Raw genomic sequence first — 13,724 nt, forward strand, 5'->3', positions numbered from 1 at the left:
GTGAATTACTGACCTGGGGACCTCAGGGGTATCTTCAGGTACATTACTGACCTGGGGCACTCAGGGGTATCTTCAGGTGAATAACTGACCTGAGGATTTCAGGGGTATCTTCAAGTGAATACTGACCTGGGGAGCTCAGGCCCTGAGCGCCCCAGGTCAGCATTCACCTGAAGATACCCCTGAGCGTCAGGGATATCTTCAGGTGAATTACTGACCTTAGGAGCTCATGGGATATTTTCAGGTAAATTACTGACATGGGGAGCTCAGGGGTATCTTCACATGAATTACTGAACTAAGGAGCTCAAGGGTATCTTCAGGTGAATTACTGATCTGGGGAGCTCTGGGGTTATTGACCTGGGGAGCTCATGGGTATCTTCAGGTGAATTGCTGACCTGGGGAGATAGAGGTATCTTCAGGTGAATTACTGACCTGGGGACCTCGGGGGTATCTGCAGGTACTTTACTGATCTGGGGCACTCAGGGGTAACTTCAGGTGAATAACTGACCTGAGGATTTCAGGGGTATCTTCAGGTGAATACTGACCTGGGGAGCTCAGGCCCTGAGCGCCCCATGTCAGCATTCACCTGAAGATACCCCTGAGCGTCAGGGATATCTTCAGGTGAATTACTGACCTTAGGAGCTCCTGGGATATTTTCAGGTAAATTCCTGACATGGGGAGCTCAGGGGTATCTTCACGTGAATTACTGACCTGAGGAGCTCAAGGATATCTTCAGGTGAACTACTGACCAGTGGAGCTCTGGGGTATCTTTGGGTGAAGAGTAGCTATGCGGTTTCTTCAAGTGAATTACGTACCTGAGGAGCTTGGTGGTATCTTCAGGTGAATTTCTGACCTGAGGAGCTCAGGGGTATCCTCAGGTGAATTACTGACCTGGGGAGCTCTGGGGTTATTGACCTGGGGATCTCATGGGTATCTTCAGGTGAATTGCTGACCTGGGGAGATAGAGGTATCTTCAGGTGAATTACTGACCTGGGGACCTCAGGGGTATCTTCAGGTACATTACTGACCTGGGGCACTCAGGGGTATCTTCAGGTGAATAACTGACCTGAGGATTTCAGGGGTATCTTCAAGTGAATACTGACCTGGGGAGCTCAGGCCCTGAGCGCCCCAGGTCAGCATTCACCTTAAGATACCCCTGAGCGTCAGGGATATCTTCAGGTGAATTACTGACCTTAGGAGCTCATGGGATATTTTCAGGTAAATTACTGACATGGGGAGCTCAGGGGTATCTTCACATGAATTACTGAACTAAGGAGCTCAAGGGTATCTTCAGGTGAATTACTGATCTGGGGAGCTCTGGGTTATTGACCTGGGGAGCTCAGGGGTATCTTCAGGTGAATTGCTGACCTGGGGAGATAGAGGTATCTTCAAGTGAATTACTGACCTGGGGACCTCGGGGGTATCTTCAGGTACATTACTGACCTGGGGCACTCAGGGGTATCTTCAGGTGAATAACTGACCTGAGGATTTCAGGGGTATCTTCAGGTGAATACTGACCTGGGGAGCTCAGGCGCTGAGCGCCCCATGTCAGCATTCACCTGAAGATACCCCTGAGCATCAGGGATATCTTCAGGTGAATTACTGACCTTAGGAGCTCCTGGGATATTTTCAGGTAAATTCCTGACATGGGGAGCTCAGGGGTATCTTCACGTGAATTACTGAACTAAGGAGCTCAGGAGTATCTTCAGGTGAATTACTGATCTGGGGAGCTCAGGGATATGTTCAGGTGAATTACTGACCTTGGGAGCTCAGGGTACCTTTCGGTGAATTACTGATCTGTGTAGAAAGGGGTATCTTCAGGTGAATTACTGACCTGGGGAGCTTGGGGTATCTTCAGGTGAATTACTGACCTGAGAGCTCAAGGGTATCTTTAGGTGAATTACTGACCTGGGGAACTCGGGGGTACCTTTCGGTGAATTACTGATCTGTGGAGCTAGGGGTATCTTCAGGTGAATTACTGACCTGGGGAGCTCCACGGTATCTTCTGGCGAATTACTGGCCTGTGGAGCTCAGGGGTATCTTCAGGTGAATTGCTGACCTGTGGAGCTCAGGGGTACCTTCAGGTGAATTTCTGACCTGAGGAGCTCAGGGGTATCCTCAGGTGAATTACTGACCTGGGGAGCTCTGGGGTTATTGACCTGGGGATCTCATGGGTATCTTCAGGTGAATTGCTGACCTGGGGAGATAGAGGTATCTTCAGGTGAATTACTGACCTGGGGACCTCAGGGGTATCTTCAGGTACATTACTGACCTGGGGCACTCAGGGGTATCTTCAGGTGAATAACTGACCTGAGGATTTCAGGGGTATCTTCAAGTGAATACTGACCGGGGGAGCTCAGGCCCTGAGCGCCCCAGGTCAGCATTCACCTGAAGATACCCCTGAGCGTCAGGGATATCTTCAGGTGAATTACTGACCTTAGGAGCTCATGGGATATTTTCAGGTAAATTACTGACATGGGGAGCTCAGGGGTATCTTCACATGAATTACTGAACTAAGGAGCTCAAGGGTATCTTCAGGTGAATTACTGATCTGGGGAGCTCTGGGGTTATTGACCTGGGGAGCTCATGGGTATCTTCAGGTGAATTGCTGACCTGGGGAGATAGAGGTATCTTCAAGTGAATTACTGACCTGGGGACCTCGGGGGTATCTTCAGGTACATTACTGACCTGGGGCACTCAGGGGTATCTTCAGGTGAATAACTGACCTGAGGATTTCAGGGGTATCTTCAGGTGAATACTGACCTGGGGAGCTCAGGCGCTGAGCGCCCCATGTCAGCATTCACCTGAAGATACCCCTGAGCGTCAGGGATATCTTCAGGTGAATTACTGACCTTAGGAGCTCCTGGGATATTTTCAGGTAAATTCCTGACATGGGGAGCTCAGGGGTATCTTCACGTGAATTACTGAACTAAGGAGTTCAGGGGTATCTTCAGGTGAATTACTGATCTGGGGAGCTCAGGGATATGTTCAGTTGAATTACTGACCTTGGGAGCTCAGGGTACCTTTCGGTGAACTACTGATCTGTGTAGAAAGGGGTATCTTCAGGTGAATTACTGACCTGGGGAGCTTGGGGTATCTTCAGGTGAATTACTGACCTGAGAGCTCAAGGGTATTTTTAGGTGAATTACTGACCTGGGGAACTCGGGGGTACCTTTCGGTGAATTACTGATCTGTGGAGCTAGGGGTATCTTCAGGTGGATTACTGACCTGGGGAGCTCCACGGTATCTTCTGGCGAATTACTGGCCTGTGGAGCTCAGGGGTATCTTCAGGTGAATTGCTGACCTGTGGAGCTCAGGGGTACCTTCAGGTGAATTGCTGACCTGTGGAGCTCAGGGGTACCTTCAGGTGAATTGCTGACCTGGGGAGCTCAGGGGTATCTTCGGGTGAATTACCTAGGGGTAGGAGTGAGCTTTGGTCAAAACCTATACATGTGTTTTGCCTTCTTGCTCCCTGGTACTAGATGTTTCTAGAAGAAGCTGCTGGGTTTATTTTGCCCCATTCGCCTTTTCATCAGAGGCAGAAGGCCTTACTTACAAAATGTTTTTTTCAATGGAAAGCTCCCATTGCAAAACACATTTTAAATGAGGCCCAACATGTTCCATGTGGTACATTAGAGATGTTCTGCCTATGGTGGCCTAAGAGATGTGTGAGGCAGAGCTGATCCTGCGGGACGGGGAAAGTGAACATCCTGCCGCAAGGGCTTACGTGACTTTAATGCCTTCTCTGCCTCACTTAATTGCGGGAGTGGGCAGACCCTACAATGATTTCTCATGGGAATTCAAGACGCACACGCTCGAACTTAGCACCTATGGGGTTAAAATGCTTTCACCTTGAAGGGCATATCAGTCTGCGACCTATGTAATAGTTGCCATTAATTCTGCAATATGGGCGAATCTGCGTGCTTGTGGACCACAGGTTACTCAACTGGGCGTAAGTCTCCCTGACATCATCCACCACTGGCAGAAGGGCTTCAGTTGCCAGGGGGGAGGATCGCACCAGGTTCGAATCCCGCCCTGCACTTAGAGTCTGGTCTCCAGTATGTTATAGAAGAACATTTATTTAATGAATTAAATAAGTTGCAGCTCCAAGTAGCCTTCCGTGGGGGGTAGCTCCAGTACATGGTTGCAAATGCACCAAGAACCAGCAACCGATATAATGAACCGCGATACTGCATGCCCACCCACGTATGGGGGGGTCACATTCAATGGATAGTCCTCATTGGCACTGCTTCGACGTGAAGTTCATCATTACTGATGCCTCTGCAACCAAAACTTGAACTCGCTGAAACGCACAACGGCCCGCAGTACTATGTGGCTGTGCAATGCCTCGGACAACCGGAAAACCAGTACACGTCTGTACTGGAAGGCCCCGTACGCAATGTGCTACAGACGGCGGGTGAGCGCATTGGAAACGACTCGTGCTGTAACAGTGACAGCTCGGGAACGCCGTCATCTTCGCCACAAGAACTCATTCATCTAGGCGTTCTTTTGCTTTTTAAAACAAGCTGTACTTTTAGGTCGGTTTACACAGTGCCCCCCCTACAACCCCCTACATCTTTTGTGTGTAGGATGATGTCCTCACAAACATTTTGAGGGGGTTGAGCTTGTATTGTGCTCGCTCCCTTGGTGTCTAATTCTTGGTCTAGAGACGGCTTCCTCTCCATTCGAGCTGTTGTGTAATGCAAAGCTGAGCGGCTTAGGGCGCAGATGAGCGCTGGGAGGCGGTGCGTTTGTAGAGGGGCTGAGGAGATCCCCAAAGTTTACCTGGCTCCTATTTCAATTTGCTTTTGGTCAAAGAGCGTTTAAGGGTGGGGTTAATTATTGCTGGCTGATAACGGGCAGCGCATCTCGTTCAAACAGTGTTTTCGCTTCCAGCTGATGGACTGAATGCTGTTACAAGTACCCGAAGATCCCTGGTATGTATTGCATTTTAAATGGCACTTCAACTGTAGTTTCCAATGCACTAATACCAAGGTGTATTTGTACGTATAATTGAACAGATTATTGAACGCAATGGTTGTTGGGACGGACTGCCGCGGCATTTTTCACTTTGTGTTTCTGTGGCGGTGTGCATTTCGTACTTTAAAGTTTCACATTCCTTGAAACAAACCGGAGCGAGGTGTTCATTTGTGTGTATTTTTTAATGAAATAATTCGATGTGTTCAGAACGATGTTTTTCCAAGCAAGCGTGTTATGCACCGATTTCAGATTTCTTTGTTAAATCGATTAAGCGTGATAGGAAAAAAAAAGAAAAAAGGAATACAGGCCATCTTTCGAGAGTGTAAGGATAGTCAAGCAGAATGCAACTCCTAGGCGATTGCGCTCATTTCTTGGCAACTTAATTCCTGCATGGTCTGCATTCCAGAGAGCAAGTGGTATGCTGCAAAAAAATGTACTCTAATCAGATTAGTCAGAAGAAAACGACCGTTATGTGAAGTCCGCGAATTCTGTTATTTAACCGCCTGGAGAAAATGCCCGCGGAAATGATCGTCGTCAGTAACGCTTGCAGGGTTAATTTCGACGTGAGAATATCGCCTTCCAATTATGAATGATGAAAGAGCTGGGGGCCCGGCTGCTGCAGTGGGGAATTGTGAATTTTCGTCAAAAACCACGAGCCCTTGCAATTTTTCCATGGTGCCAGGGAGCCCTGTGGCAGTTAACAGCATCTGTGAAACTGCGGTGGAGCAACCTGGCTAGGTGGTTGTGCTAGACTACAACTCCCATGACCCATCATTGACTATGCTGGCAAGCACATTTAGGAAGTGTAGCCCAAACCCAAAGGTTGTTGACCTTTGAACAGACACGTTACTTTCACAGTATGCAATGCAGTGTCATTTTTGCAATAAGAAGACACTTTCCCAACTAGTTTCATAACTTCTTTCAAAAAGCGCAACACCAACATGTCTACAAAAATCGGGTGTGTTATGTTAATAGGATTTTATACTGTGCGAAATCGCCAGCTTAGTAGTTTCAGAGAGAATAGCCTGTCTGTGGGGCGGTGTTCTGGGTCCTGCCAGAGGTATCCAGGTCTTAATTGAGCAGTTTAGGGGTTAATGTGCTTAAGGAATGACCATGCGGAAGGGGAACAGGGGACTTGCCTACACACGCTCATTCTCATTTAATATTTTCATAGCGCTGCCATTGTGGATGTAGTACAGCCTTCAAATGTATACTTGACTCTTGTAAAAGATCAGAGATTCGTGTGCGGCGTCCTGGGGAGGTCCCTTTTACCCCCAGCAAGAGCGTCAAGCTGTTAAGGACAATACGTCCGGACGAGAGGGCTGCTATCATAATATTTCGCATTGTTTCCTCAAGGGGTTGTGTGTGCTGGGCTAGGGGGAGGAAAGGGAGGCGAGGCGGAGAGGGAAGCGTGTGTTTGGAGAAAGCTGGCAGAGGGCAGCAGGAGTGGGGACTCGAGATCTTGGTAGCGCCCGAGAGCCATGAGGGAAACGCGAGCACTTAAGAGGGGGCTTGGGTTATATGTGTACGCTGATTTCAAGCTACACCTCTCTCGCGCTTTCCTTCATACTGTTGCTCTTTGCTTTGACCTATTTTTCAGTATGTGCCATTTCTGGGAATACCTCTTTGCCATGCATTATTGGTGCAATGCAATCACTATTAGTAGAAATGGGGCCATGTGCTGCTGGATATACATGCGCATTTTTGGGCAGTGCAAAAGAATGAATCACGTTAATTTAGAGAACATTATTGCGCAATAATATTTGAGACGCCTATTAGCGCAAAAGGTAACCCATTCAGAGCAAGAACACATGGTGCCTCATTACGGGTGTTAGGCAGAATTATGTGCAGTACCCTTTGCGAACACCACACACAATTAAGACTACAAGTGACAGTACAAATTCACCTATGGTACAAGCCTGTACTAGTTAAAGTGGTAGCGATGGCTGAGCAGCCAGACTTACCTCAGGAGTAAGTGAGCAGTATCAAATAGTTACACAAAAGACAGCAATTATTATCATTCAGGTAAACACTGACTCAAGGTTTTCAATTAAAAGTATATACATTTATTTCACTCTTCAGTTGTATAACATTACACCACTATAGGCAGTTTAAAAATCACACTCTTAATACACCAAACCACTTCCCTTAAATCCCAGACAAGTTAACATCACAAAATGAAGAAGGAGCAAAATGGCACTCCAAAAAATTAAAAGGGAGGGAAAGACAAAGTTAATAGAAATTGAACCACACCAACAGGTAAGTACTCAGGGCAATAGAACAAGAGGAACTACAGTGATAGAATCAGGTAGAAAAGGCTTAGGACCAAAGTCAATAGGACAAAAGTCTTTTGCTCAAGATCACATGGTTCAGGGTATTTCACGGTAAAGTTTGTGCCACGGTATTTCGGATGAGGTTGGGTGGTAGAAAAGTTAGTTCAAAGAGAAGAGAAGGACAAGCCCTCAGATTGGAGAAAGATTTCACACACTTTGCCCATGGCTGAACGAAACGAGCAACCGGGTTTGCACAGTACCTTAAAACGGAGTGGAAGCTGTAGCTGAGGCGGACGTTCCTAATAGTTCCTGCAGGATCACGGTTCCTGAAGCGACTGTCGGACTGACACAAAGTAGGAAGACTGGAGGGTCCTGCACTACCCAGGGAAGAAACCAGCAGCAGGGCAAAACAACGAATAAAAGGTGTGCTCCTTAAAACCCAAGCAGGGACCTACCTTCCTGGTTATCCAGCCCACTGTAGCTCTGTACAGAAAATTCAACCAGGCTTGCAGTTTGGGCGAACTGGTTGGTCCCACCATCTCAAGGGAAGAATTTTTCTGGAGGATCTTCTCTGTCGGCGGATTCGGACGATTCAGATCTGCAGCAGGGCTTCACCGGGTGGTTCAGTCCTTGAAGGGGTCCCATCAGCTCCTCATTGGTTCTTGCATTCCAGTGGCGACTCTGCCTTTCCAGTCCCAGAAACCTGATTTTTATGCAGTTTTCCCCCATTCAGACAGCCTGGCTGTCAATCACACAGCAAGGTGGCTGTCCTGGCAAGGAGAGTCCCCTTAGCCAATCAGACAGGCGTGCAACTTGGGTTACCAAGGGAACCCATGACATTGGTCCGAAGACCCCTCCCTAACATCCTGCCTACCCAGACTTTCAGGCGCCTTAAGAAGGGCTTCTGTGCAGAAGCCTGCGAAAAGACGTCGAACAAGGGAATAAACCCTGGTTTGGCGCACAGAGAAGAACACGAGAAAGACTTTAAAAAAAATGAAATGGTGACTAAACCCAGCCGGAGCCAAAATAAAATGTATTTGGTCAAGCGGGTTCTGTTCATGTTTGAGGCTAATATGATAGCCTAAAACAATACCATGGTTATATAAGATAACCGCGGTAGAAAAGGTAGGGTAGTTACCACTGCCACCAGCCAACTCTTGATGTAAAGGGGGTGAAACAGTGCTCCAAGAGACACAGACAAAAAGGGATAAGAATTAACCCTTCCCAATACTACATGGAAGATGGGGGGTACTGGGTCTGTAGTTTAAAGAGACTACATAAAGTTAATGTCAACTTTACCTGTTTCTGGGAGACAGTAGTCAGACCCAGAAAAATGGAGTTAGAGGAAAGTCTAAATGACAACCCTGCGTTACTGCACTGAAGGTGCTGTGTACACACACAAAAAATGGTGCTCTTGTAGTAGGTGAGGCTCCAGAGTCCAAGATCACAGAAATGGTAACTACACACTGTAAGAGTGGGAAAAAGGCTTGCACTCTTACCAGGTGAAAGAAATAATTCCTAGAAATCCAGCAAATCTGCTGAGGGACTCATTAGGTAAGGGAAATTAGCCATTTATAAGAATTCTCCCTAACAACGGGTCCGGTGGTAAACGCGCCGATGCTCCTGACGGGTTGCCACTGGACCCGTGATGAATTACCGGTGCCTGACTTTTCCCGATGCCACCGGGCTATTCTTATTATGGCAGTCGGGAAGTCAAGTGCCTGCAATTTCATTAATCCTCCAGAATTGGGACACAGAAGCACCGGCACCATTCTTAATGGGCATTCTTCATGGGCAAAGGAGGTAGACTCTGGGGACAGCCACTGAGACAGATGGAGGTGAGAATAACAGTGCAATTTGCAACCTCATACTCCAGTGGACATAATATCAGTGATGCCATTCATTTGTTCTTAAAGGATGGACTGGGTATGCCAGCTGTATGTCACAATGTCTCCACTCTTATAGATGTACTGTTTTGAATGTAATGAACTGTAGATATATATTTCTTTGTTAGTCACGTGAGAACAACTTTCCAATAATTATAGACTAAATAATGAAGACATTCTAAGATGGGTTAGAAGTTTATGTACAGGTGTCTGTGTGGTTCTTTCTTTATTGTTTATGGGTGAAACAACTGTGAATGAACCTAAGAATTCTTCCCAAAATTAACAACATGACATGGGTGATACTAACATGGGTGATGTGTAATGACATTTCAGTCGGGCATTTTTAATGCCTACCTCTGTTAAAACATCGGAATAAGGAATTCTGTCTTTGTGTACTGATAAATAGATATGTATGTATAATGCACACTGGGCCACCTTACTCTGTCCGAAGATCTCTGCCTCCACTGCCATTATCAGCAATGTGGCGTTTGCAGGAAATGAAATTCATTCTGCTATTTAAAATGTGTACAAGTAACCATCTAGACTCTGTTGAAAAAGCCTTTTTGAGAGAAACACATCAGATGTGGTTACCTCCTGCTCTCCCACCCGCCATGTATGCTTATGACATAGAATGTATTTTTGATCGACTACAAATAAATACTGATGTTTTTACATAATTGATTCATAGCATGCCTCCATGTCTGAATATTTTGTAGTGATAGGTGTGAAAAAGTAAGTCACGAATTGAATATGATTCTACTCCAGAGGAATACCCATTTTGGCTGCTGCTTTTATCTTGACCATTGACTAATCCCAATGGACGCACAGAAAGCAGCTCACAGTACTGCGCTACTGTAAAGGATGAAAGCCTAAACATTGCTACCCAACCCTTAAAAAGCACTCTGCTGAGTCTAGGTAGAACTTCACTTCAATCAATAAATAAAAGTAAAAACAAAATAAAACTTCATTAAAGTGGAAATGTTATATGGCACTTGCAGTATTACCCACTGATGCATGCTCCTTTGAATTCTTTACAGGTCTTTAATTGCTGGCTATCATTGGTCGGCCTGTCTTTTGGCCCTTACCATGTTAGTCCCTTAGATGGTATGACGAGTTGTTTTAATTGATAAAACACAGTTGCATTCCTTGAGCCCTTTTAAAAACTCGAATTTAGACTGTCAACATCTTTTATAACAAAGGGCAGGGTGCTAGGAGTAAGCAATGTAGGTCAACAGCACTGTAGGTCACTGGGGTCTATGCATCAGCCATGACTTAATGAAAGAGCCCTGCTGTTACCTGCCGCCCAACTAGAATTACTTATATTGTGTGTTAAACATTTGAAAGAGCCTTGTGCACCACTGCAGGGCATTGTGGGTCTAAGTATGTTGTTAGTGTTTTCCCGTCAGTCCCTACAGAGCATTGACTTTAGGAGAGGAGGCAGCCCCGGGTTTCGGTGAGTATAGGGCATTGCTTGAGTTTCAGCTGGGCTGAGCGCCAGGGATGCCCAGGCTTCGGGTGGCTGCAGATGGATATCCCTAGTCCTGCAAAACTGCAGGGGGTGGGATTGAGCAACTACTGCAACTGCATCAGGTCACTGGGGAACACGCTTCAGCCGTAACTTAATGAAAGAGACCTGCGGTTGCCAACGCCCCTCCCAAGCATGAATTGCTTATATTTTGTGTTAGACATTTGAAAGAGCATGGCACCCCCCTTGGACATCCTTTGGACTCCCGTAAAGTAGCAAGCCCCACAGTTTGAACACCACTGTACTACTTCCTCCGTCTGAAGGCAGATGGCCTGGTCTTGCAGTATGGTAGTGTGTCATGATTTACATTTTTAACATTGTTGTGAGTGTTCTCCCTGTCATTCCCCTCTATTCTGTTAGTTGTGAGGCTGAGGTTGTTCTCATGCTGGGTATGTTGGAGTGTTGTTTTGACTGTTGTTTCAGTCATTTTGCAGTACCTAACCTCTGAATCAGCCCACGTCCACCTTAGGCTAGCACCTCGGAACATTCAGGTTGTGTAATGGTAATCAGGATCTGCTTGGGTGACACGTTGAAAAGTGTGGATGGGCGTCTGAATCTGAGCACTTAGGCACTTGGTGCTGTCCACTGCAATGTCTGCTTCTGTAGCCCACCTGAGATGCAGCTCTTGGGACTGCTGTTCGTTGGTCATTTTTGGAGCACTGTCCACTGAGAAAGAGGACTTCATGCAGGCCCGTTCCTTCAGGGGGATTTTCTCTCCCCAGTAACCATAGTTAATGTATTATAGACTATAGCGTGGGTGAGGGTATTATACGCCCCAGCAACCATTCCTGCTTCTTTTGGGAGTACCTGCCCTGGTGTTCAGTCATCACCCTCAAACCGGGGTAGCCCTTTTGAATCCCTTTGTTACCGCCTTTCAACAGTTGTGCAGTGCCACAATTTGAGAACCAATGGCTAGATGTGGGTGGGGAGTCAATGGATGGGGTCTTACCCTTTCATATAGTGGGGAGTGCTGATCCCCTGTCTTGCTTGTTTTTCCCTGAAGACTTTTCAAGTTGGGGGATGGATCACAGTTGCTTTCGTCCCTGGGCTTTGCCTGGGGCTTCAGTGATTCTCTGAAGGTCCCTTGGTTTGGACTGTCCAGGGCTAGGGCCATCGGCCTGCCTGATGTGGCTCTGTTAAATAATCTGGACATATGTCTATCCATAGCACTTTTGCCCCTCTCCCATTGGTCTCTGTGAGAGATGTCCTCCCTCTCAGATTACTTACTGGTAATTTTCATTAGTCTCATTCCGACTCTTCTTCCTCACTGTACTGACACCCTCCTTTTTCACAAATTTATGAGGGTTGATGCATATTCTGCCCCCTTCGTGGCCATTGTGTTCGCCCTACCTTCATTACTCTTATTCTTACTCTTCCTCGTCACAGCACTGACACCCGCCTCTGCATCCCTGGTGGTAAAATCGTCTCAGTTCTTTAGGTATTGATCAGTGGATTATGGGTTGGTCAGGTGCTTTACATGCAAAACTATGAGGGGGAGGGTCAAGAAAAGAAAACAGTAATTTTTAGGGAAAAGTTCTGTCAGAAGGCCGAGGGTCTTCATAGAGTAACTACTGTGAAAAGTTGGAGGAAGACTAGGAGTAATGAAGATTATCAGTAGGTAATATGTTCATTTGTTGAGACACGTTGTATGATTGCACCATGCAATCACTACAATTGACTTTTTAGTGCTCCCGGTGCAGCACAATGCTGGCACACGGGCACTCTGACACTGCGCTGGGAGTGTATTGTGGGCATGTGCGGCATTACAGTTTTTCCTTTGTGCCTTTGGATTTTGCACGGAGTTTACTCTGTAAAAGAGCTCACCATGCAATAGTTTTGTGCAGCCCGATTTCAGCGGTGGCGGTAAGGCTTCATGCACGTTTTGAGCTTTTTTTTGTAAATCAGCCCCATATACTTTCAATGCATTTATGCATCAAAGCAATGTTTGCCCAAGTTGTGACCTTACTGGAAAATTTGCGCTTGTGGAAAAGTGCATCCAGTAAATATTTTTTGCACCAGTGCAACTTTTGCCCCAACGCTAATTGCACTTGCTCTGTTGCAAAGTTTCTTTAATGTGGCCCCAGGTTTGGCTCTAGGTGTTATGAGTGGCAATAGCCTCCCCGCCACAGAAAAGTGAATCAAGCTGCACACTGTGCTCTACATTCATGAGATCAAACATAGCAAAATTAACAATGGGAAAAACAAATACAAAAGTGGAAACGTTGCGCTGTATTCACAAGCTCAGTCTTAACAACTTTAGCAATAGAAACAAAGTAGAAAGACACTTTCTGACGACAATAACACTTCAACCTAACGTCCGAATTAGCTTAAGAAACATTGGGGGTCATTACGAGTCTGGCGGGAACCCGCCAGTGATACTTGCTGGTTGCCGGCAGACTGGAACACCTGTTTCGCCACCTGAGATCCCGGTGGCATCGGGACATTACCGGCCCAGTATATCATGCGACGGAAAATGGTAGTTACCATGCCCATGGGGACTCCACAGGAATGGGAAATCGGAAGCACTGGCACTGTTAGTAATGCTTCCGGTGCTTCAATGGCAACTCTGCCTACCGGGGCAGTTGCGCCCGGCAGGTCAGATCTGCCATATACAACCAAGCCGGCAGGCACAGTTGTAGTCTGCTGTTCCAGAAAGGGTGCCAGTATGTGGCTACCGGCAACCTTATTTCCGGACCGGCAGACTTGTAATGACCCCCATTCAGAAGGAAATAATGGGCCTAATTCTAAGTTTGCTGGTTCGGAAACAACAGTGCCGGTAAGCTTACTATGGATTTGCCTGCTGGAGCTGCTGTGCTTGACAGGCCTGACCTTGCCGGGCACAGCGGTCACAGCAGGCAAAGCCGTCATGGAAGTACCGGCACCATTAAGAATTAATCCTCCAGAATTGGGACACAGAAGCACCGGCACCATTCTTAATGGGCATTCTTCATGGGCAAAGGAGGTAGACACCATTTTTGTACCACAAAACCTTAAAAGAACTGGGTTCAATCTGATGTGACTGCATATTGTGGGTTGTATACTAATTGACCTTTTCACGATTGA

General features: G+C 46.7%; 1 protein-coding gene across 1 annotated transcript in view; it reads left to right on the forward strand.

Moving 5' to 3' along the window:
- Window positions 1-4,723: 4,723 nt before the first annotated feature.
- Window positions 4,724-13,724, forward strand: part of LOC138513506 (solute carrier organic anion transporter family member 1C1-like) — a 503,198-nt gene continuing 494,197 nt past the window's right edge. The window contains exon 1 of the mRNA XM_069628421.1: window positions 4,724-4,934. The gene's annotated coding sequence lies outside the window, so the exon portion shown is untranslated. The remainder of the gene's footprint in view (window positions 4,935-13,724) is intronic.

The sequence above is a fragment of the Ambystoma mexicanum genome, chromosome 12, assembly GCF_040938575.1.
Source record: "Ambystoma mexicanum isolate Mex_15411 chromosome 12, UKY_AmexF1_1, whole genome shotgun sequence".
NCBI classification, from domain to species: domain Eukaryota; kingdom Metazoa; phylum Chordata; class Amphibia; order Caudata; family Ambystomatidae; genus Ambystoma; species Ambystoma mexicanum.